Here is a 22,053-nt window from a genome sequence, read left to right as displayed (position 1 = left end):
GGGGGTTTGGCAGTCGGGGGTGGAGGGAAAAGTAAGAAAAGATTAGTATAAGAATTATAATTTTTTGTGTAACAAAAACAATAGCAAAATTTTAGAAATTTTTTTTCATTAATCCCCCTTCAATTACAGGAAATATTTCGATAATTATTGTAATAAAAACATTTATTAATAAAGAAATAAAAAAATATACCTTTCTTTGCTTATAATAAAAAAGGAAATCTCATCTGCCCATTTATTTCTTATTAAATTGAGTCATATTGTAAATCAAAAAAGAAATTTCGCAGTCGGTAGGATTCGAACCTACGCTCCCAGAGGGAATCTGATTTCTAGTCAGACGCCTTAACCGCTCGGCCACGACTGCAGATGCTCTCTCTAATCAAGTCAGAGAGATAAAAAACGTCATTTTTAAATAAACCTTCTTTAAGTCCTCAACAATTTCATTAAATTTTAGTTTGACAAATCGTTTGAACTAAATATTCCTTTCACATATTAAAAATAAAGTCCAATAACCGTTTAAATATCAGCTACAAGTTAGTATAAGTTCTGGTAAAACCATAATCCCTGACCTAAATATCATTTCTAAAAGTTGATTTTTTAAAAAGATTTTTTCCTCGCAGTCGGTAGGATTCGAACCTACGCTCCCAGAGGGAATCTGATTTCTAGTCAGACGCCTTAACCGCTCGGCCACGACTGCTTCTGCTTTATATATCTTAAAATATAAAAAATCTGGCAATTATGGAAAAAAAAAATTTTAGATTTTTTTGTTAACATTATAAAAAAAATCTTCCAAAAGTCTTTAAAATTATTTTTTAAATGTTAAAGATATTTGTTAATATGTTCTTAACATATTTGTAAAACATACCATTGCTCTATTTAACTTATTTCCCCATGAAAATTGCTATTTTATGCAATTAGTTTTAATTAATATCAATCATACGCCCTTAGGAACAAATTTACAAATTTTAAATTTTCATTAAAACTGTTGGAGGTTTTAAACTTTTTAATACAGTTTAAGAATGTCTATTCTCACAATTTTATGATTTGGCAAAACAAATTGAATAAATGGCAGCCAATTCGACAGATGTGGACGCTATCAGCAGTCAAAGTATACGTACATTTAACTAAAGGTTGTCTGTTTGGGATTTAAGCCCAGCATAGCTCTCTCATAGAGAGGATTTCGTTTTTTCAATTTGAGATCAATTTTATTGCTTATTAACTGGCATTTATACAAAATCTTTATTATGAAGTTTTCGAATCAATTTAATTGGAAGCAGCATTATTTATTTTAATATGTATATCAAGGACACTTTTATAGCCAAAGTTTTAAAAGAATTATTCTCGCAGTCGGTAGGATTCGAACCTACGCTCCCAGAGGGAATCTGATTTCTAGTCAGACGCCTTAACCGCTCGGCCACGACTGCCAGTTATCTTCTAATTTTAAAATTAATATTATGTAGTTTGAAAATTCTTTCAGTATTATTAAATAATTTATTTTATTAAATCTATTATTAACCGTTTAAATGCGATTACATAATACAGATATTGAATTTATTTAGACGAAAACCATTAAATCGGTTTTGCTGCAGTAAACTGGTTTTATCCACCATGAGAAGAGAGATTTAGATAGAATTGCATTTTGAATATCTCCTCCTTATGCATTTTTGACAGATTGAAATTATTCTATATCTTTGTATTCCTTGTTGAATCAAACGATTTGGAATTTTTCAATATTTTCCAATTTTTATTCCTAAATTTTCAAAAGAATTTCTCGCAGTCGGTAGGATTCGAACCTACGCTCCCAGAGGGAATCTGATTTCTAGTCAGACGCCTTAACCGCTCGGCCACGACTGCTTGTGATAATCCACATTGTTATTAATTAAGAAATTTAATCGAATGAATAGAAATGTTAAAGAAAATCTTCTTTAAAATAAAAAAAATATGTAAATAATTGAATAAAGCAAACCATTAATCAATTTAAGAACAAAATTAATACGAAACTGCATTTTAAAGCTTTTAAATCTAAACTGATTTATTTGAATATTTCTAAATTTGGTTCCATTTTTATATTGAGAGAAAAAAGTGACAACAAAGATCAGTAGCAAGAACTCTTTTAGACTAAAGAGTTAGTCAGAAAGAGCTAGAGCCAAAATGAGAGCAATTAAGCAATGATTATAGAATATTTAATGGAAGATCAATTTGAAATGAATTATCTCGAACCTTGCAAGCTTTATAAACAACATGTAATACAAACTTGAATATTGGATCTTTCCAAAGAGCTGTTATTTAGTATTTCGATTAACACCTCTTTTTCTAACCGATCATTAGTTGCTGTATGATCTTTTCTTGGAAAAATCTTCAGTTTGATACAGCTATCTCTGAAATAACACTATTTGATTAAGTGGGAGCGCTCGTCATTGAGATCCTATTCTCAGCAGAAACATTTAGAAATTTTAAAAGTCATGAGACTGACTTTTTAAACCCTTCAACAAATTATACTTTAAAATACAAAATTTAAATATTTTTAGGTAAACAAAATTTAAAAAATGAAATTTTTTTAAAAAAAATTTTTTTCAAAGTTATTAGTGAAAATAAATTTATGAAAAAAAATTTTTTGTTGAAAAAAAATTTTGAAATTTTTTTTTTATTTAAAAAAAAAAATTCGAATTTTTTTTTTAATTTCTAAAATTTATTAGGAACAAAAAAAATTCAAAATGTAGAAATTACAAACTTATATATACCCTTCTCACGAAGGTGAAAAAAATTTTGAAATTTTTTTTTAATTTAAAAAAAAAATTTCGAATTTTTTTCTTAATTTCTAAAATTTATTAGGAACAAAAAAAAATTCAAAATTTTCAAAAAATTTCGAAATTTTTAAAATTTATTAGTGAAAGTTTATGACAAAAAAATTTGTTTGGTGAAAAAAAAAATTCAAAATTTTTATTTTAATTAAAAAAAAATTTCGAAATTTTTTTTTAAATTTTTAAATTTTATTAGTGAAAGTTTATGACAAAAAAATTTGTTTGGTGAAAAAAAAAATTCAAAATTTTTATTTTAATTAAAAAAAAATTTCGAAATTTTTTTGGTAATTTTTAAAATTTATTAGTGAAAGTTTATGACAAAAAAATTTGTTTGGTGAAAAAAAAACAAAAAAATTTTTTTGTCATAAACTTACAAATAAATTTTAAAAATTACAAAAAAAATTTCGAAATTTTTTTTTAATTAAAATAAAAATTTTGAATTTTTTTTTGTTCCTAACAAATTTTAGAAATTAAAAAAAAAAATTCGAAATTTTTTTTTTTTAAATTAAAAAAAAATATATAAGTTTGTCATTCCGTTTGTAATTTCTATATTTTTCATTTCCGACCCTATAAAGTATATATATTCTGGATCCTTATAGATAGCGGAGTCGATTAAGCCATGTCCGTCCGTCTGTCTGTTGAAATCAATTTTCTGAAGACCCCAGATATCTTCGGGATTCAAATCTTCAATAATTCTGTCAGACATGCTTTCGAGAAGTTTGCTATTTAAAATCAGCAAAATCGGTCCATAAATAACGGAGATATGAGCAAAAAACTGGGACAACCTCGATTTTTGACCTATTTTTGATCTATATCTGGATTACTAAATCATTAATATAGACAAAATGGATATCTAATGATAGATATTTCAAAGTCCATTGCAACAAATTTTAAATATTTTTAGTTAAAAAAAAATTCAAAATTTTTTTTATAATTTTTTTAAAAAAAAATTTTTCCAAATTTTTTTTTTTAAATTTAATAGTTAAAATTAATTTATGGCAAAAAACAATTTTTTGATGAAAAAAAAATTCGGGTTCAAAAATATTTTTTCCCGATTTTGACCCTTTGTAGGTCCAACATATATACATCTTTGCAATGGTCTTCGAAATATCTATCATTAGATATCCATATTGTCTATATTAATTACTTAGTAATCCAGATATAGATAAAAACAAGTCTTATATACCCTTCACCAAATTATACTTTAAAATACCAATTTTAAATATTTTTAGATAAAAAAAAAAATTCAAAATTTTTTTATAATTTTAAAAAAAAAAATGTTTTCCAAATTTTTTTTTTTTAAATTTAATAGTGAAAATAAATTTATGGCAAAAAAAAATTTTTTGATGAAAACAAAATTCGGGTTCAAAAATATTTTTTCCCGATTTTGACCCTTTGTAGGTCCAACTTACTATATATAGCCTTATATACATCGTTGCAATGGTTTTCGAAATATCTATCATTAGATATTCATATTGTATATATTAATGACTTAGTAATCCAGATATAGATAACAACAAGTCTTCAAATTATACTTTAAAATACAAATTTTAAATATTTTTAGTTAAAAAAAAAAATTCAACATTTTTTTTATAATTTTTAAAAAAAAAAATGTTTTCCAAATTTTTTTTTTTAATTTAATAGTGAAAATTAATTTATGACAAAAAAAATTTTTTTGATGAAAAAAAAAAATTCGGATTAAAAATTATTTTTCCCGATTTCTACCCTTACTATCTTTGCAATGGTCTTTGAAATATCTATCATTAGATATCCATATGGTCAATATTAATGCCTCAGTAATTACTGATATTGATCAAAAATAGGATAAAAAACAAGGTTGTCCCTTATATCTCAGCCATTTGTGGGCCGATTTTCTCGATTTTCAATAACAACCGAGCCGGAAGAATTCCTGATATATGGATGTATCAATCATGTTTGTAAATTATTTGGTGGCTAAGGAAAGTTGATTTCAACGGACAGACGGACATGGCTATATCGACTCCGCTCTCTATAACGATCCAGAATATATATACTTTGTGGGGTCGCAAATGAAAAATGATGAAACTTATAAAAACCAAATGCCGAAGAATAATTGTGTGTTTTTTTGGTTTCGATTTTGAGCCATGAAAAATCGCCGATTCGATTAAAAACGAACACGAAACTCTAGTTTAGACTAGATCAAGGTAAAGTTTTACATAGATCTTGGGTAAAAGATCAACAAACGTTTAACATTAGAACAAAGCTAAACTAATAAAATCGTGAATTATCGCCTGAACTGTTCGCATTCGTCTGTCAATTACATAACCCACTAACTATTTAAACAGGCTTCCTCTCTATAGGTAATGATAAGCTAGATTTCCTCTTAAACACAACAAAATTGAATAAGTAAAAACTACAAAGAAATTTCATATTTACACATTTTATACATATTTACAAAATAAAATTATATACAATAAATTTTCTATTACAATTATTTGATTTTAGATTTTGTAGCTTAGAGTCGAAAACAGGATGGATAGACTTTTTTGCTGCGCCTTTTAAAAATCGCGATGGTACCAAAATTTCATTCATCATGCCACAAGAGCAGGAAAGCGGTGAAGCATATCGACATCTTTGTGTACTATCAACAGTGACAAATAGTGCTAAATATGAACCCCTGTCCAAAGGAAAACACATAGTTAGCGCAATTTTACACTGGGATGCTACACACGATTTGATATACTACAGCGCCAATTTGGAGAAGAAACCAGAACAGTCGCATACATATATTGGCCAGTATCATTGAACGTTGGTAATGTACGTTATCATCTAAAGGGCCATGGATCAAAAGGAATTTTTTCGCCCTCTGTTGTGTCACCTTGGTGCTTAGGCGAGAAGCGGAATAGCTCAGTTCATTAATGCTAGGTAAGCCCATGTAACATTCTGTGTAAATGGAATCTGTTTAAAGAAAAATAAGTGAAAATAATTAATATTTTTTGTAAAATGAAAATAAAGTGTGGAATTAAAAAAGATCTTGACTCTGTAATTCAGGCTAAAGTCCCGGCAGCAATGGCCAATTAAACTAAAGTTTCTTATTCAGTTTCCAAAATGACAACTGACAGCTGTCATTTATTGTTGGCAAATTGGCAATCAGAAATTTTTGTTTGCCCTCTGACAATGCAACTGAAGTTCAATTGCCATCCATAATCCATACAGAATAGTTTATGTTCGTTATCAAAGTTTTATTCAAATGCTAATATTTTCTCGCTTAAAGTAATAAAATTAAAATTTTCAATTATTTTCATTCGGTTTCATACTGTCACTTAGACACAAAAACATTTTCGATAGAAAATTCTGTTATATACAACATTTTCCATCACCCTTTCGTTCTATATTAAAGATAAAATGCAAACTAGTAGGAAACTGTCGATAGCGAAAACGCATTAAGGCCAAACTTGCTAAGTCCATTCTTTATTAAAATTAAGATTTTAATGCAAAAACACTACAATAAGTTCAAATTCCCTGTTGAAACAAAGTTTACAATTATTTTCCCTTTTTCTCATTACTATAATGTGTTATGCATAAGTGCTAAGTCCATTTTGTGTTGGGCAAATGTGCTAACTCCATTTTATTTTTTCAAAATTGTAAAATTAAGAACTCTTTCAAATAGAATTGAACATAAAATAGCATCAAATTTGTTTTAATTATTGGTTTTTTTCCAACCAAAAAAAAACGAAAATCATTAATTTGTTAAGGAAATATTAACCCTCTAACCCTCTAACTTTAAAAATCTAAAAAAAAAGTTGTGGAATAATTTTTTTTAAGCCATTTAGCCATTAGAAACTAATTTGCAAAATTAAGTTTAGGAACCAGCTGCAAAAAGGTGAAGAGTGCCTCAGGGCATTGTTGTGTAAAAAAACAATAATTATGATATGATTTTATTGAAAAACTAATGAAAAAGAACTAATAAAAATTATTTCGAATAGATTGGGCAACTAAAAGTTAGTAAAATTTTGATTTCAAAAAAAAAATGTCACGTGCTAAATTTATGATATCACTTACAAAACAGCTGACAGAACAAAAACTAAACGTCAGAATGCATTTCAACCTTTGAGGAAAATGTTAACAAATCTGTAGCTAAAGTCACAGTTAAATTTAAAGAAAAAAATTATGATTACTTTTTGAGATAATTGGTGTTTTGTAAGGCACTCTTGCGGGTTAGAGGGTTAATTAATTTTGAAATTTATAATCGTTCCGACTAAAAAATATTGCTCTATTGCTCTTTTAGTGATAATAGAGACTTTAAATTAAATAAACCTGTTAAAACGATTAAAAATATGTGCTCTTTTTCTAAACTCTGAATTATTTATCGTTATAAATCAGACGTAAAAAAACTGCATTGACAGATTTCAAAAATATTTAAATCAAAGGATTTTAGAAAGTTGTTTGTCTCCTTAAAAAATTTGTGAAAAGTGAAGTAGCTTGTTTGCACTCTAAACTAACGATATTTCAATTGGAGTTTATAAGAATTCATAAATTTTTCTTTTTTACATAAAAGTCTATGAGAGTATCAAAATTTGAAAAAAAATCTAAATTAATTTTTTTTAAAAAAGTTTTTTCAAAATTTTTAAAATTTTTTTTTTTTTTTTGAAAAATAATTTATGACAAAAAAAAAAAGTTTTCAAAATTTTTTTTAAATTTTTTTTTTTTAAAAAATAATTTATGACAAAAAAATTTTTTTGGTGAAAAAAAATCAAATTAGTCAGAAGAGTATCTTTTGAAAAAAAATCTAAATTAATTTTTTTTTAAAAAAGTTTTTTCAAAATTTTTTAAATTTTTTTTTGAAAAATAATTTATGACAAAAAAAAAAGTTTTTAAAATTTTTTTTTTTTTTAAAATAATTTAGAGTATCTTTTGAAAAAAAATCTAAATTAATTTTTTTTAAAAAAGTTTTTTCAAAATTTTTTAAATTTTTTTTTTTTTGAAAAATAATTTATGACAAAAAAAAAAGTTTTTAAAATTTTTTTTTTTTTTTTAAATAATTTATGACAAAAAAAATTTTTTGGTGAAAAAAAATCAAATTAGTCAGAAGAGTATCTTTTGAAAAAAAATCTAAATTAATTTTTTTTAAAAAAGTTTTTTCAAAATTTTTTAAATTTTTTTTTGAAAAATAATTTATGACAAAAAAAAAAGTTTTCAAAATTTTTTTTAAATTTTTTTTTTTTTAAAAATAATTTATGACAAAAAATTTTTTGGTGAAAAAAAATCAAATTAGTCAGAAGAGTATCTTTTGAAAAAAAATCTAAATTAATTTTTTTTAAAAAAGTTTTTTCAAAATTTTTTAAATTTTTTTTTTTTTGAAAAATAATTTATGACAAAAAAAAAAGTTTTTAAATTTTTTTTTTTTAAAAAAATAATTTATGACAAAAAAAATTTTTTGGTGAAAAAATATTTTGATTCATTGTAAGTCCAACTTACTATGGTCTTATATAAGTCGTTGAAAAGGTCTTTGAAATATCTATCATTAGATATCCATATCGTCTATATTAATGACTTAGCAATCTAGATAGTGATAAAAAAAGGGCACAAATCCAGGTTAATCCGGTTTTTCCTTATATCTCAGCCATTTGTGAACCGATTTTCTCGATTTTAAATTCTGTCCAGTCTAATCCTGGCTTTTTAGTCTAATATTTTGTTGTTAAAAAAAAACTAAACACTCACCATAGATTAGATTTATAGTTTAGAGTTGAAAACTGGATGGATGGATTGAATTTTTTGCTGCGCCCTTAAAAAACCATGATGAAACCGTTCATCATGGCACAAGAGCAGGAAAGCGTTGCTGCATATCGACATCTTTGTGTACTATCAACAGTGACAAATAGTGCTAAACCCCTCAGCAAAGGAAAACACATAGTTAACGCTATTTTACACTGGGATGCTACACATAGAGCTGTCATATATATGTATATTATGATGGCACCTTATTCGGTAAGTTTTAGCTTTCTGAAATTTAAAGAAATAAATAGTTAGTCACAGTGAATAAAAAGAATCTAATGCAATTAATTAAACAAAACTATAATTGTTAAAATCGGCCAAAAATCGAGGTTATTCCGGTTTTTTTTTCTTATATCTCATCCATTTGTCGGCCGATTTTGTCGATTTTAAATAGCAATCGAGTCGGAATTCTGGAGATATTGATGTATGAATCGTGTATGTAAGTTATTTGGAGGCTTCCGAAAGTTGATTTCAACAGACAGACAGACAGACAGACAGACAGACAGACAGACAGACAGACAGACAGACAGACAGACAGACAGACAGACAGACAGACGGACATGGCCTACTCGACCCCGCTATTTATAGGGATCCAGAATATATATACTTTATAGGGTCGGAAAATTATATTGTGGAAATTACAAACCGAATGACAAACTTATATATAACCTTCTCACGAAGGTGAAGGGTTTAAAAAATAATAATCGTAACAATTTTATCATGTCTAAGTCCACGCTACAGTCTAATCCAGACAATAGTCCAATTTATAGTCCAGGATATAGTCAATAGACCAGGCTAGTCCATAGTCCAGTGTATAATTTAGGCTTTAGTTCAGTGTATTGACCACTAGATTGACCAAGTTAAGGTTCAGTATATTGTCCAGGCTATAGTTCAGTAAATATTGCAGTCTATAATCCAGGCAATAGTCGAGTTTAAAGTTCAGTCTATAGTACAGGTTCAAGCTATAGTGCATTTTATAGTCTAGTCTAGTGTTCGGATTATAGTTCAGTATATTGTGCACACTATAGTTTAGTAAATATTGCAGTCTGTAATCCAGGCAATAATCGAGTTTAAAGTTCAGTCTATAGTACAGGTTCAAGCTATAGTGCATTTTATAGTCTAGTCTACTGTCCAGACTATAGTTAGTCTATAGTCCAGGCTATAGTCATAATCTATATTAGACTATAGTTAATAGTTCGGGCTATAGTCAAGTCTATAGTCTAGTCTCTAGTCTAATCTATAGTCCAGGTTATAATATAATCTATAATTCAGGCAATAGTCCATTTTATAGTTCAGCCTATAGTATAATTTATAGTACATGTTATAGTCAATAGTCCGTCTATAGTTTAGTCGAAAGTGCAGTCTATAGTCAAGTCTAATCCTGACTTTAGTATAGTCTTTGTTTTAGTTTTATGTCTATTTTATAGTCTAGTCTTTTGTTGGTATAAAAAAATTAACACTCACCATAGATTAGATTTTTAGATTTATAGCTTAGAGTCGAAAACGGGTTGGATAGATTTCTTTGCTGCGCCTAAAAACCGCTATGGTACCAAAATTGCATTCATCATGTCTTTGTGTACTATCAACAGTGTCTTGTCGCGAGGAAAACACATAGTTAACGCTATTTTACACTTAGATGCTACACATGGAGCAGTCATATACATATGGCAGTTTATTCGGTAAGTTTTAGCTTTCTTCAAAAACCGTGATGAAACCATTCATCATGCCACAAGAGCAGGAAAGTAGTGGTGCATATCGTCATCTTTGTGTACTATCAACAGTGACAAATAGTGCTAAATATGAAGGCTTGTCCAAATAACCTACATATTTAGCGCTATTTTAAACTGCGATGCTACACATGGAGCAGTCAAGTTTTAGCTTTCTGAAATTTAAAGAAATAAATAGTTAGTCACAGTGAATAAAATATGAGCATGTGCAAAAAGAATCTAATACAATTAATTAAACAAAACTATAATTGTTAATAAATTAAGTCTTAACGATAACTTTTACTATTGCGAACATAAAGGCAATAATGTAATAAAAATGCCCTAAAACTAAGACTATATATAGACTATATATTAGACTAGACTAGAGACTGAACTATAGACTTGACTGAACTATAAACTGGACTATAGCCTGAACTATAAACTGGACTACAACCTCAACTATAGTTTGGACAGTAGACTGAACTATAATCTGAACAATAAACTATAACTATAAAATGCACTATAGCTTGAACCTGGATTGCCTGGATTATAGACTGTTTGTAATTTCCACAATATAATTTTCCGACGCTATAAAGTATATATATTCTGGATTCTTATAGATAGCGCAGTCGATTAAGTCATGTCCGTCTGTCTGTCTGTCTGCCTGTTGAAATCAACTTTTCGAAGCCCCCAAATAACTTACATACACGATTCTTACATCAATATCTCCAGAATTCTTCCGGCTCGATTGCTATTTAAAATCGAGAAAATCGATCCACAAATGGCTGAGATATAAGGAAATAACCGGGACAACCTCAATTTTTGACCTATATCTGGATTACTAAGTCATTAATATAGACAATATGGATATCTAATGATAGATATTTCTAAGTCCATTGCAACTATGTATATAAGGCTATAGTAAGTTGGACCTACAATGGGTGAAAATCGGGAAAAATATTTTTTAAATCGAATTTTTTTTTTCGCCAAAAAAAATTTTTTTTTTTAAATTAACAATTTAAAAAATTTGAAAAAAAAATTAAAAACAATTTGAAAAAAAAAGTTAAAAACAATTAAAAAAAAATTCGAATTTTTTTCCCCCAAAAAATTTTGTTGTCATAAATTCTTTTTACAATTTTTTTTTTTTTTAAAAAATTTAAAAAAAAATGAAAAAAAATTTTTTAGGAAAAATTAAGAAAACATTTTTTAAAAACAATTTGGAAAAAAAATATTAATTTTGTTTTGACATAATTTTTTTTTTCAAAAATTTTTTTTTAAAAAATTACCGAAAAAAAATTTAAAAAAAAATTGGTAAAAACATTTTTAAAAAAAAATTAAAAAAATCTCGAATTTTTTTCTCCAAAAAATTTTTTTGTCATAAATTCTTTTTCCAAAAATTTTTTTTTAAAAAAAATTTAAAAAAAATGGAAAAAATTTGTTTAGAAAAAATTAAAAAAACAATTTGGAAAAAAAATATTAATTTTGTTTTGACATAATTTTTTTTTGAAAATTTTTTTTTTAAAAAATTAATTAAAAAAAATTTAAAAAAAAATTGGTAAAAACATTTTTAAAAAAAATTAAAAAACAAATATGGAAAAAAAAATTAAAAAAATCTGGAATTTTTTTTCTCCAAAAAATTTTTTTTTCATAAATTCTTTTTCCAAAAAATTTTTTTTAAAAAAATTTTTTTAGAAAAAATTAAAAAAACAATTTGGGAAAAAATATTAATTTTGTTTTGACATATTTTTTTTTCCAAAAATTTTTTTTTAATTAACGAAAAAAAATGAAAAAACATTTTTTTAAAAAAATTAAAAAACAATTTGGAAAAAAAAATTAAAAGCAATTAAAAAAACTTGTATTTTTTTTCCCAAAAATTTTTTTTCCAAAAAATTTTTAGAAAAAATTAAAAAACAATTTGAAAAAAAAATTATTAATTTTGTTTAAATAAAAATAAAGTACCAAGCTACTATTTTGACTAATTTGCTACTCTCATAGACTGTTCAAGACTTTTATGTAAAAAGAAAAATTTATGAATTCTTATAAACTCCAATTGTAATATCGTTAGTTTAGAGAGCAAACAAGCTACTTCACTTTTCACAAATTTTTTAAGGAGATAAACAACTTTCTAAAATCCTTTGATTTAAATATTTTTGAAATCTGTCAAAGCCGTTTTTTTACGTCTGATTTATAACGATAAATAATTCAGAGTTTAGAAAAAGAGCACATATTTTTAATCGTTTCAACAGGTTTATTTAATTTAAAGTCTCTATTATCACGCAGCATTTTTGAGTCGGAACGATTATAGATTTGCAAATTAGTTTCAGATGTTTGTTCTGAGTTTATGGGGTCATAATTACCTTAAAAAAAATTATTCCACAACTTTTTTTTTAGATTTTTAAAGTTAGAGGGTTAGAGGGTTAATATTTCCTTAACAAATTAATGATTTTCGTTTTTTTTTTGGTTGGAAAAAAAACAATAATTAAAACAAATTTGATGCTATTTTATGTTCAATTCTATTTGAAAGAGTTCTTAATTTTAAAATTTTGAAAAAATAAAATGGAGTTAGCACATTTGCCCAACACAAAATGGACTTAGCACTTTTGCATAACACATTATAGCAATGAGAAAAAAGGGAAAATAATTGTAAACTTTGTTTCAACAAGGTATTTTAATTTATTGTAGTGTTTTTGCATTAAAATCTTAATTTTAATAAAGAATGGACTTAGCAAGTTTGGCCTTAATGCGTTTTCGCTATCGACAGTTTCCTACTAGTTTGCATTTTATCTTTAATATAGAACGAAAGGGTGATGGAAAATCTTGTGTATAAAAGAATTTTCTATCGAAAATGTTTTTGTGTCTAAGTGACAGTATGAAACCGAATGAAAATAATTGAAAATTTTAATTTTATTACTTTAAGCGAGAAAATATTAGTATTTGAATAAATCTTTGATAACGAACATAAACATTTCTGTATGAATTCTGGATGGCAATCGAACATCAGTTGCATTGTCAGAGGGCAAACAAAAATTTCTGATTGCCAATTTGCCAGCAATAAATGACAGCTGTCAGTTGTCATTTTGGAAACTGACTAAGAAACTTTAGTTTAATTGGCCATTGCTAACTGGACTTTAGCCTGATTTATAGAGTCAATATCACTTTTGTATTTCACACTTTATTTTCACTTTAAAACAATATTAATTATTTTCACTTCTTTTTTTTTAAAAACAGATTCCATTTACATTGGATGTTACTGGGACTTACCTAGCATTAATGAACTGGGCTATACCGCTTCTCGCCTAAGCACCAAGGCGATACAACTGAGGGCTCAAAAATTCCTTTTGATCCATGGCACTTTAGATGATAACTTACATTACCAACAGGCAATAATACTGGCCAAGATCTTAATTTTGAAGAGGCTGGATATTTTATTCAAACAAATTGTAAGTAGACATTGAAAAATAAAAAAACTTAAACTAAAAAAAAAATTTACTAAAACTAGTTAACAAACTTAACGTTATGCAAATATGTATGAGAAAATATAACAAAACTGTGTATTTAGCTGTGAGTTTTGAAAATATTGTTTAGGGGTGATTAGAACTCAATACTGGCTACCTACTGCTACTAACTACCTTTCATCGATAACTATTCAATACTTGCAGAGTTGTATTTTTCAGTAGGTAAAATAAAAAACGTTTTTTTTTAAAGCAGTTTTTAGAAAGAAATTTTAAGTACAGCTATGAAAAGTAATGAGTTAATATTAACATTAGATTTATAGATTTTCCTAAAGAAAGTCAAAGTATTCCAAAGTAGAGTTAATTCCGTAACCGGAATATTTAAAACGGCATCAAAATTACCGTACATATTTTTTAAAGCTGTTTTCTAAAAAACTTATTTAACAAATATTTAAAACTAAAACAAAAAATCAATTTAGCACTGAAAATCAGCGTTTTTTTGATTTTGTCCTAAGTTAGCGGTTTCTAACGTTTCTGCTACCAGATGGGAAATGGCAACACTGCCTGTTATCGATAAATTAATGAAACTGTCAAAAGATGTGTAAACAATTTTAACCCTTCAAAGACCGCCCTTTTTGAAAATTGCTAAGAAAATTAAAAAAAACATCTGCCGTTTCTGTGTATTTTTGCAGCAGGTAACAAACTTAAAGAGATTTACTTAAATACACATTAGATTAGGTACCAGCAATTATTATAATAACAAAGTATTCTTTGGGATTAAAAAACCTTTCTTTTCCATGACAGCTGTCACACAATGGGACTAATCGTAAAAGAATGATAATAAATCTACGTCTAAATTAATCTGGGGTCCATATCAAGTAAAATTGTTTGCAATTTTCTTATATGAGATAACGGCATTCGATATTGTTCAAGAAATTTTGTATTTTTATACCCTACACCACCATAGTGGGGAGGGTATAATGCGTTTGTGCAGATGTTTGTAACGCCCAAAACTATTAGTCTAACAATCAACTTAAAGTATACCGATCGACTTAGAATCACTTTCCGAGTCGATTAAACGATGTCCGCCTGGCTGGCTGACCATGTAAACCTTGTGCGCAGAGTACAGGTCGCAATTTTGAAGATATTTCGACAAAAATTTGTTACATTTAATTTTTTCGACCCAAGGACCATGCCTATTGAAACTGGCTGAAATCGGTCCATTATTTCAACTAGCCCCCATACAAATGTCCTCTCGAAACTGGACTTTATCGATCATAAATGTTTGATTTATATATGTATCTACACAAATTTCGCTCCAAATAAGTTTTATATATACAAAATTCATGTCACCAAATTTTGTTATGATCGGTCCATAATTAGTCATAGCTCCCATATAGACCCGCTTCCGAAAATCACTTTAACATGCATAAATCGCTTAAAAATATTGGTATACTCACAAAATTCAACATAGTTAACTTTCATATTGACATAAATCACACGACCTAATTTCATGGTGATCGGTCCATAATTGGTCATAGCTCCCATATAATCCCACTTCCGAAAATCACTAAAAAATATAAATTATTGAAATTTTAAAAGAAAAATGTTTTTGCTCTTTTACTTAGTGGTCGGGTATTATATGGTCGGGCTTGACTGACCATACTTTATTACTTGTTTTATCATTATTTTAATATGGAAATCATTTTTTCGATACGAATGCGATAAGTTGGCGCCTGGTCCGTTTGAAAAAAGGATGTATGAACAAATCGCAGAGGAGGACATAAGATTTATGAAATTTTTGACTACTGTTAGAATACAGGATGTCAAATCAAAAATTGTCATACAGCTGGAGGAAAATGCCTGTTAATTTCACTAAATTATTTCTTCTAGTTTCAAAGATATTTCAGTTTAAAGTTCAGTGAAACTTTACATTTCAAAACAACTATCTCCCACTCTAGTGTTTATATTGAACGGCCTCCATCTTAAGTTTATCTCTTAAACGTGGTTTTATTCCATCTTAAGTTTATCCCTTAAACATGGTTTTATTCCATCTTAAGTTTATCCCTTAAACGTGGTTTTATTCCATCTTAAGTTTATCCCTTAAGCCTGGTTTTATTCCATCTTAAGTTTATGCCTTAAACCTGGTTTTATTCCATCGTAAGTTTATCCCTTAAACAGGGTTTTATTCCATCTTAAGTTTATCCCTTAAACATGGTTTAAGTCCATCTTAAGTTTATCCCTTAAACCTGGTTTTATTCCATCTTAAGTTTATCCCTTAAACCTGGTTTTATTCCATCTTAAGTTTATCCCCTAAACGTGGTTTTATTCCATCTTAAGTTTATCCCTTAAACCTGGTTTGATTCCATCTTAAGTTTATCCCTTAAACATGGTTTAAGTCCATCTTAAGTTTATGCCTTAAACGTGGTTTTATTCCATCTTAAGTTTATCCCTTAAACCTGGTTTTATTCCATCTTTAATTTATCCCTTAAACGTGGTCTTATTCCATCTTATGTTTATCCCTTAAACTTGGTTTTATTCCATCTTAAGTTTATCCCTTAAACGTGGTTTTATTCCATCTTAAGTTTATCCCTTAAACCTGGTTTATTCCATCTTAATTTTATCTCTTAAACCTGGTTTTATTATATCTTAAGTTTATACCTTAAACCTGGTTTTATTCCATCTTAAGTTTATCCCTTAAACCTGGTTTTATTCCATCTTAAGTTTATACCTTAAACCTGGTTTTATTCCATCTTAATTTTATCTCTTAAACCTGGTTTTATTCCATCTTATGTTTATGCCTTAAACCTGGTTTTATTCCATCTTAAGTTTATGCCTTAACCGTATTTTTATTCCATCTTAAGTTTATCCCTTAAACCTGGTTTTATTCCATCTTAAGTTTATGCCTTAAACGTGGTTTTATTCCATCTTAAGTTTATCCCTTAAACGTGGTTTTATTCCATCTTAAGTTTATCCCTTAAACGTGGTTTTATTCCATCTTAAGTTTATACCTTAAACCTGGTTTTATTCCATCTTAATTTTATCTCTTAAACCTGGTTTTATTCCATCTTAAGTTTATCCCCTAAACGTGGTTTTATTCCATCTTAAGTTTATCCCTTAAACCTGGTTTGATTCCATCTTAAGTTTATCCCTTAGACGTGGTTTTATTCCATCTTAATTTTATCCCTTAAACGTGATGATAATCCATCATAAGTTTATCCATTAAACAGGGTTTTGTTCCATCGTAAGTTTATCCCTTAAACAGGGTTTTATTCTATCTTAAGTTTATCCCTTTAACATGGATTTATTCCATCTTAGGTTTATGCCTTAAACCTGGTTTTATTCCATCTTAAGTTAATGCCTTAAACCTGGTTTTATTCCATCTTAAGTTTATCCCCTAAATGTGGTTTTATTCCATCTTAAGTTTATCCCTTAAACCTGGTTTTATTCCATCTTAACTTTATCCCTTAAACGTGGTTTTGTTCCATCTTAAGTTTATGCCTTAAACCTGGTTTTATTCCATCTTAAGTTTATGCCTTAAAAGTGGTTTTATTCCATCTTAAGTTTATCCCTTAAAAGTGGTTTTATTCCATCTTAAGTTTATCTCTTAAATGTGGTTTTATTCCATCTTAAGTTTATCCCTTAAACCTGGTTTTATTCCATCTTAAGTTTATCTCTTAAATGTGGTTTTATTCCATCTTAAGTTTATCCCTTAAACGTGATTTTATTCCATCTTAAGTTTATCACTTAAACGGGGTTTTATTTCTTAAACGCGGTTTTATTCCATCTTAACTTTATCCCTTAAACGTGGTTTTATTCCATCTTAAGTTTATCCCTTAAACGGGGTTTTATTACATCTTAAGTTTATTAAACATGGTTTTATTCCATCTTTAGTTTATCCCTTAAACCTGGTTTTATTCCATCTTAAGTTTATCCCTTAAACCTGGTTTTATTCCGTCTTTTTATGAATTATGACTTATTTAGCAACAATTTTGATAATGAAATCAATATTTATTTAAAGAATTCTTTAAAAGAATTCCAACCACACAGTCGGTAGAATTCGAACCTACGCTACCAGAGGTAATCTGATTAAAAAGGGTCAATTGACCCCCTGCTTAGAACATGCAAGTCTTAAAATAATATGTTCGTCCTCCCCGGTTCTATGATTGGCTCTCCATTCGTTTATATTTTTTGACTGCATTTTTATTAACTCTTGCATTGATTGAATTATTTAGCAACTATGTATTTTGATAATCTAATCAATGTTTTTTTTGAAGAATTCCTTATATATTTCTTTAAAAGATTATTTCTCGCAGTCGGTAGGATTCGAACCTACGCTCCCAGAGGGAATCTGATTTCTAGTCAGACGCCTTAACCGCTCGGCCACGACTGCCTATAAATGTTTGCAAAGTTAAAATTATAGAAACATAAACGAATATTACCCAATATAAAGGGTGTGACAAAATTCACTTAAAATTTTATTTCTCTCAAAAGATGAAGCACATTTTTCATTCATCTTGATAGCTTTGTTAATCCTTAAAATTCCTGCATTTGGGATTTTGAGAACCCTCAGATCCTTGATTGTCGAAAAACAAATTCATTTTGAACGTGTAACAATTTGGTAAGATTCAATAAAGAAAATAACAATCAAAACTGTATTGAATCTTTCGTTAATTTTGAGAAACCCTTTATTTCTGTCTAAACTTTATTTTTAAATTTTTATTTTTAGAATTATTATTTTTGGGTTTATTTCAATATTCAAATTAAAAGACGATTCCATTCATTAGTTAATTGTGGGGACTGGTTAGTTTATGGTTTATTATGATTTGTTTTGAATGCATTTTTATTATTGATCGACCTTGAGGAATTATTATTTCCTGGCCAAATTTATGTTAATTTAAAAGCATCTTCCGAAAGTGAAAGGGAATTTGTTTTATTAATTAATTTTGCAGCAAGTTTTTGTTATATCTTCAACCAATATTTTTGATAAATCTATTTTTAAAGTTTGATTTAATTTTATTGGTTGATAAATATTAGAATTATCTGCCAATTTTATATCTCTGTTAAATTGGGGAAATTGCTTTAAATTTGTCTTGATTTTTTAAAAGAATATTTGCGCAGTCGGTAGGATTCGAACCTACGCTCCCAGAGGGAATCTGATTTCTAGTCAGACGCCTTAACCGCTCGGCCACGACTGCGTACATAAAAAATCTATATTAAATTTCGGCTATAAACAAGGTGTTGAGAAGTTAACTTAGCAGAGTAACTAGAAATTCTTAGAATCACAAACCAATTTTGAAAAAAAACAAGTAATCTTTTAAATAGGCAATATCGAATCTTATTCACCAAAGTGTAATTTCAAATTTTGGGTCAAATTATATTAAAAAAAAAAAAATATAAAAAACTAATTTTCTCGCAGCCGGTAGGATTCGAACCTACGCTCCCAGAGGGAATCTGATTTCGAGTCAGACGCCTTAACCACTCGGCCACGACTGCTTAGAATAGCCTTGTGACAAAATTAGAATATAAACAGGAGGTTTATAATATGTAAACACGTTTTAAATCAATACTTTTCAATTTTTAAAACACAATTTTAAACTTTTATTCAAACATTTTGAAATTTTAGTGTCAAAATTATAAAATTTTAAATTAATTTATTATAAAATATGATTTTAAAACTAAAAAAAAAAATATTCCTCGCAGTCGGTAGGATTCGAACCTACGCTCCCAGAGGGAATCTGATTTCTAGTCAGACGCCTTAACCGCTCGGCCACGACTGCGTACATAAAATAACGGATGTTATAACAAAATATAAATGAATGCTTGATAAATGTCTTTGTAGAAGGTAAGTTTGCCTACTTGGAAGCAGTTCTTGATGATGCGCATTCTGGACTTGCAATTTGCTGGCCGTATGTCGCGAATAACACAAACAATATTGGCCTCCAAGGCTTCAATTGTTGCTGGTTTATCTGCATAATAAAGTGACTTCATGTGGCTTCACAAAAAAAATAATGGAGAAGTGTCAAATCACACCACCATTTTTTGTGGGTTTTTAGTTAATATTACTTGAATTTCATAAAATTTTTTTTTAAAAAAATAAGAAAATTATAAGAAATATATTAAAAAGAAAATCTCGCAGTCGGTAGGATTCGAACCTACGCTCCCAGAGGGAATCTGATTTCTAGTCAGACGCCTTAACCGCTCGGCCACGACTGCGTACATAAAAAATCTATATTAAATTTCGGCTATAAAGAAGTTGTTGAGTAGTTTATATTGTTTTGTCTCCAAAATATGATTATTTTGTTGGTAAATTGAAATAAATTTTGTAATGCCTTATAATTCCTGTAAAGATTTTCCTATTCAAAATATTCCTTTAAATATTGAATAAAAAATCAGCATAAGCTTTTTTCCCATTTTCCTATTCAAATGTTGAAAATGGGAAAAGTAAAAAACTATCGGGGATTTTTTATTCATAATGATTATATTTTTTAAACCTAATGAATTATTAAATATTCGATTTTATTATAAGTAAGAAAAATATAAAAAAAAAAATTCTTCGCAGTCGGTAGGATTCGAACCTACGCTCCCAGAGGGAATCTGATTTCTAGTCAGACGCCTTAACCGCTCGGCCACGACTGCGTACATAAAATAACGGTTGTTATAACAAAATATAAATGAATGCTTGATAAATGTATTTTTAGAAAATAATTTTGCTTACTTGGAAGCAGTTCTTGATGAAGCACATTCTTGACTGGCAATTTGCTGGCCGTATTTCACGAATAACACAAGTCTTCAAATGTTGCTGGTTTATCAGCATAATAAAGTGACTTCATGTGGCTTCACAGGAAATAATGGAGAAGTGTCAAATCACACAATTTTTTATAGGTTTTTAGTTAATATTACTTGAATTTCATAAAATTCTTTTTAAAAAAAAATAAGTAAATTTTAAGAAATATTTAAAAAATAATTCTCGCAGTCGGTAGGATTCGAACCTACGCTCCCAGAGGGAATCTGATTTCTAGTCAGACGCCTTAACCGCTCGGCCACGACTGCGTACATAAAATAGCGGTTGTTATAACAAAATATAAATGAATGCTTGATAAATTTCTTTTTAGAAAATAATTTTGCTTACTTGGAAGCAGTTCTTGATGAAGCACATTCTTGACTGGCAATTTGCTGGCCGTATTTCACGAATAACACAAACAATATTGACCTCCAAGGCTTCAATTGTTGCTGGTTTATTAGCATAATAAAGTGACTTCACAAAAAAATAATGGAGATGTGTCAAATCACACCATTTTTTATAGGTTTTTAGTTAAGATTAAAAACGTGTTTTTCATAATTTGCCTGACTACTTTCATTTTATAAAAATTAAAAAAAAATTAAGAAATATTTAAAAAAGAATTCTCGCAGTCGGTAGGATTCGAACCTACGCTCCCAGAGGGAATCTGATTTCTAGTCAGACGCCTTAACCGCTCGGCCACGACTGCTTATTAGTAATTCACCAAGCTAAAAACGTAATCAAAATAAGCGGCTAGATAATATATGGGTTATATCAAAAAAAATTCACTCTAATCTTTATCAATAAGCAAATTTAATATTTGAACCTTCAAGAGAATGAAACTTTCATATTCTGCTTCATAGAAATTTTAAATATTTTTTAAATAAATATAAATACTATCCTATTTTTATCAATATTTTTGAATTTTTGTTTACAAATTTTGCTTTACATATAAAATATTGCCTTTTTTATAGCAATAAATAAAATCTAATACAATTTTGTTTAATAAAACATAATTTTATATAATAAAAATGTAAAAAAAGGAAAAAAAAATAAAAAAAAAAAAAATTTTAATTTTCTGGAATTCGAACCCAGACATATTTTTAGTGAAAAAATTTTTTTATTAAAAAAATTATTAATTAAAAAGAAAATAAATAAAAAAATATAAAAAAAAACAATAAAAAAAATTTTCTCGCAGTCGGTAGGATTCGAACCTACGCTCCCAGAGGGAATCTGATTTCTAGTCAGACGCCTTAACCGCTCGGCCACGACTGCATACATAAACACCGTGGAGCAATATTCAATAATTTCAGTAATAAAGTAATAAACATATTTAAACAATTTTTAACTTTTCTTTATAAATAATATTTAAAATTAATAGGTATCTATTTAAATTAAATACAAAGAAACTATTTAAAATTTATGCATGCAATCATTCAACCCCAGGAAAAATTTTGTGAATTTTTGTAATGACCACTAGTTATTTCATGCATTCTTTTGTAAGGAGTGGTGGTTACCCAGCACATTATTTTATTTACTAGAATAAGTACTTATTTTTATGC

At 27.8% G+C, this 22,053-nt stretch overlaps 13 non-coding genes across 13 annotated transcripts; all 13 read right to left on the bottom strand.

The window, feature by feature from the left end:
- Positions 1-279: 279 nt before the first annotated feature.
- On the bottom strand, positions 280-361 carry TRNAS-AGA (transfer RNA serine (anticodon AGA)). The gene has a single exon. It is a non-coding gene; the product is annotated as a tRNA-Ser (tRNA).
- Positions 362-612: 251 nt separating this feature from the next.
- TRNAS-AGA (transfer RNA serine (anticodon AGA)) lies at positions 613-694 on the bottom strand. The gene has a single exon. It is a non-coding gene; the product is annotated as a tRNA-Ser (tRNA).
- A 645-nt stretch (positions 695-1,339) lies between these two features.
- TRNAS-AGA (transfer RNA serine (anticodon AGA)) lies at positions 1,340-1,421 on the bottom strand. Its single transcript has one exon. It is a non-coding gene; the product is annotated as a tRNA-Ser (tRNA).
- A 348-nt stretch (positions 1,422-1,769) lies between these two features.
- TRNAS-AGA (transfer RNA serine (anticodon AGA)) lies at positions 1,770-1,851 on the bottom strand. The gene has a single exon. It is a non-coding gene; the product is annotated as a tRNA-Ser (tRNA).
- Positions 1,852-18,021: 16,170 nt separating this feature from the next.
- TRNAS-AGA (transfer RNA serine (anticodon AGA)) lies at positions 18,022-18,103 on the bottom strand. Its single transcript has one exon. It is a non-coding gene; the product is annotated as a tRNA-Ser (tRNA).
- A 723-nt stretch (positions 18,104-18,826) lies between these two features.
- On the bottom strand, positions 18,827-18,908 carry TRNAS-AGA (transfer RNA serine (anticodon AGA)). Its single transcript has one exon. It is a non-coding gene; the product is annotated as a tRNA-Ser (tRNA).
- Positions 18,909-19,124: 216 nt separating this feature from the next.
- Positions 19,125-19,206, bottom strand: TRNAS-CGA (transfer RNA serine (anticodon CGA)). The gene has a single exon. It is a non-coding gene; the product is annotated as a tRNA-Ser (tRNA).
- A 202-nt stretch (positions 19,207-19,408) lies between these two features.
- On the bottom strand, positions 19,409-19,490 carry TRNAS-AGA (transfer RNA serine (anticodon AGA)). Its single transcript has one exon. It is a non-coding gene; the product is annotated as a tRNA-Ser (tRNA).
- Positions 19,491-19,844: 354 nt separating this feature from the next.
- Positions 19,845-19,926, bottom strand: TRNAS-AGA (transfer RNA serine (anticodon AGA)). The gene has a single exon. It is a non-coding gene; the product is annotated as a tRNA-Ser (tRNA).
- Positions 19,927-20,267: 341 nt separating this feature from the next.
- On the bottom strand, positions 20,268-20,349 carry TRNAS-AGA (transfer RNA serine (anticodon AGA)). Its single transcript has one exon. It is a non-coding gene; the product is annotated as a tRNA-Ser (tRNA).
- Positions 20,350-20,681: 332 nt separating this feature from the next.
- On the bottom strand, positions 20,682-20,763 carry TRNAS-AGA (transfer RNA serine (anticodon AGA)). The gene has a single exon. It is a non-coding gene; the product is annotated as a tRNA-Ser (tRNA).
- Positions 20,764-21,118: 355 nt separating this feature from the next.
- Positions 21,119-21,200, bottom strand: TRNAS-AGA (transfer RNA serine (anticodon AGA)). Its single transcript has one exon. It is a non-coding gene; the product is annotated as a tRNA-Ser (tRNA).
- A 484-nt stretch (positions 21,201-21,684) lies between these two features.
- Positions 21,685-21,766, bottom strand: TRNAS-AGA (transfer RNA serine (anticodon AGA)). Its single transcript has one exon. It is a non-coding gene; the product is annotated as a tRNA-Ser (tRNA).
- Between the last annotated feature and the right edge of the window lie 287 nt (positions 21,767-22,053).

The sequence above is a fragment of the Calliphora vicina genome, chromosome 3 (assembly GCF_958450345.1).
Source record: "Calliphora vicina chromosome 3, idCalVici1.1, whole genome shotgun sequence".
NCBI lineage: Eukaryota > Metazoa > Arthropoda > Insecta > Diptera > Calliphoridae > Calliphora > Calliphora vicina.
Note: the sequence above shows the minus strand (reverse complement) of the source record. Positions and strands in the feature narration are given on the sequence as shown.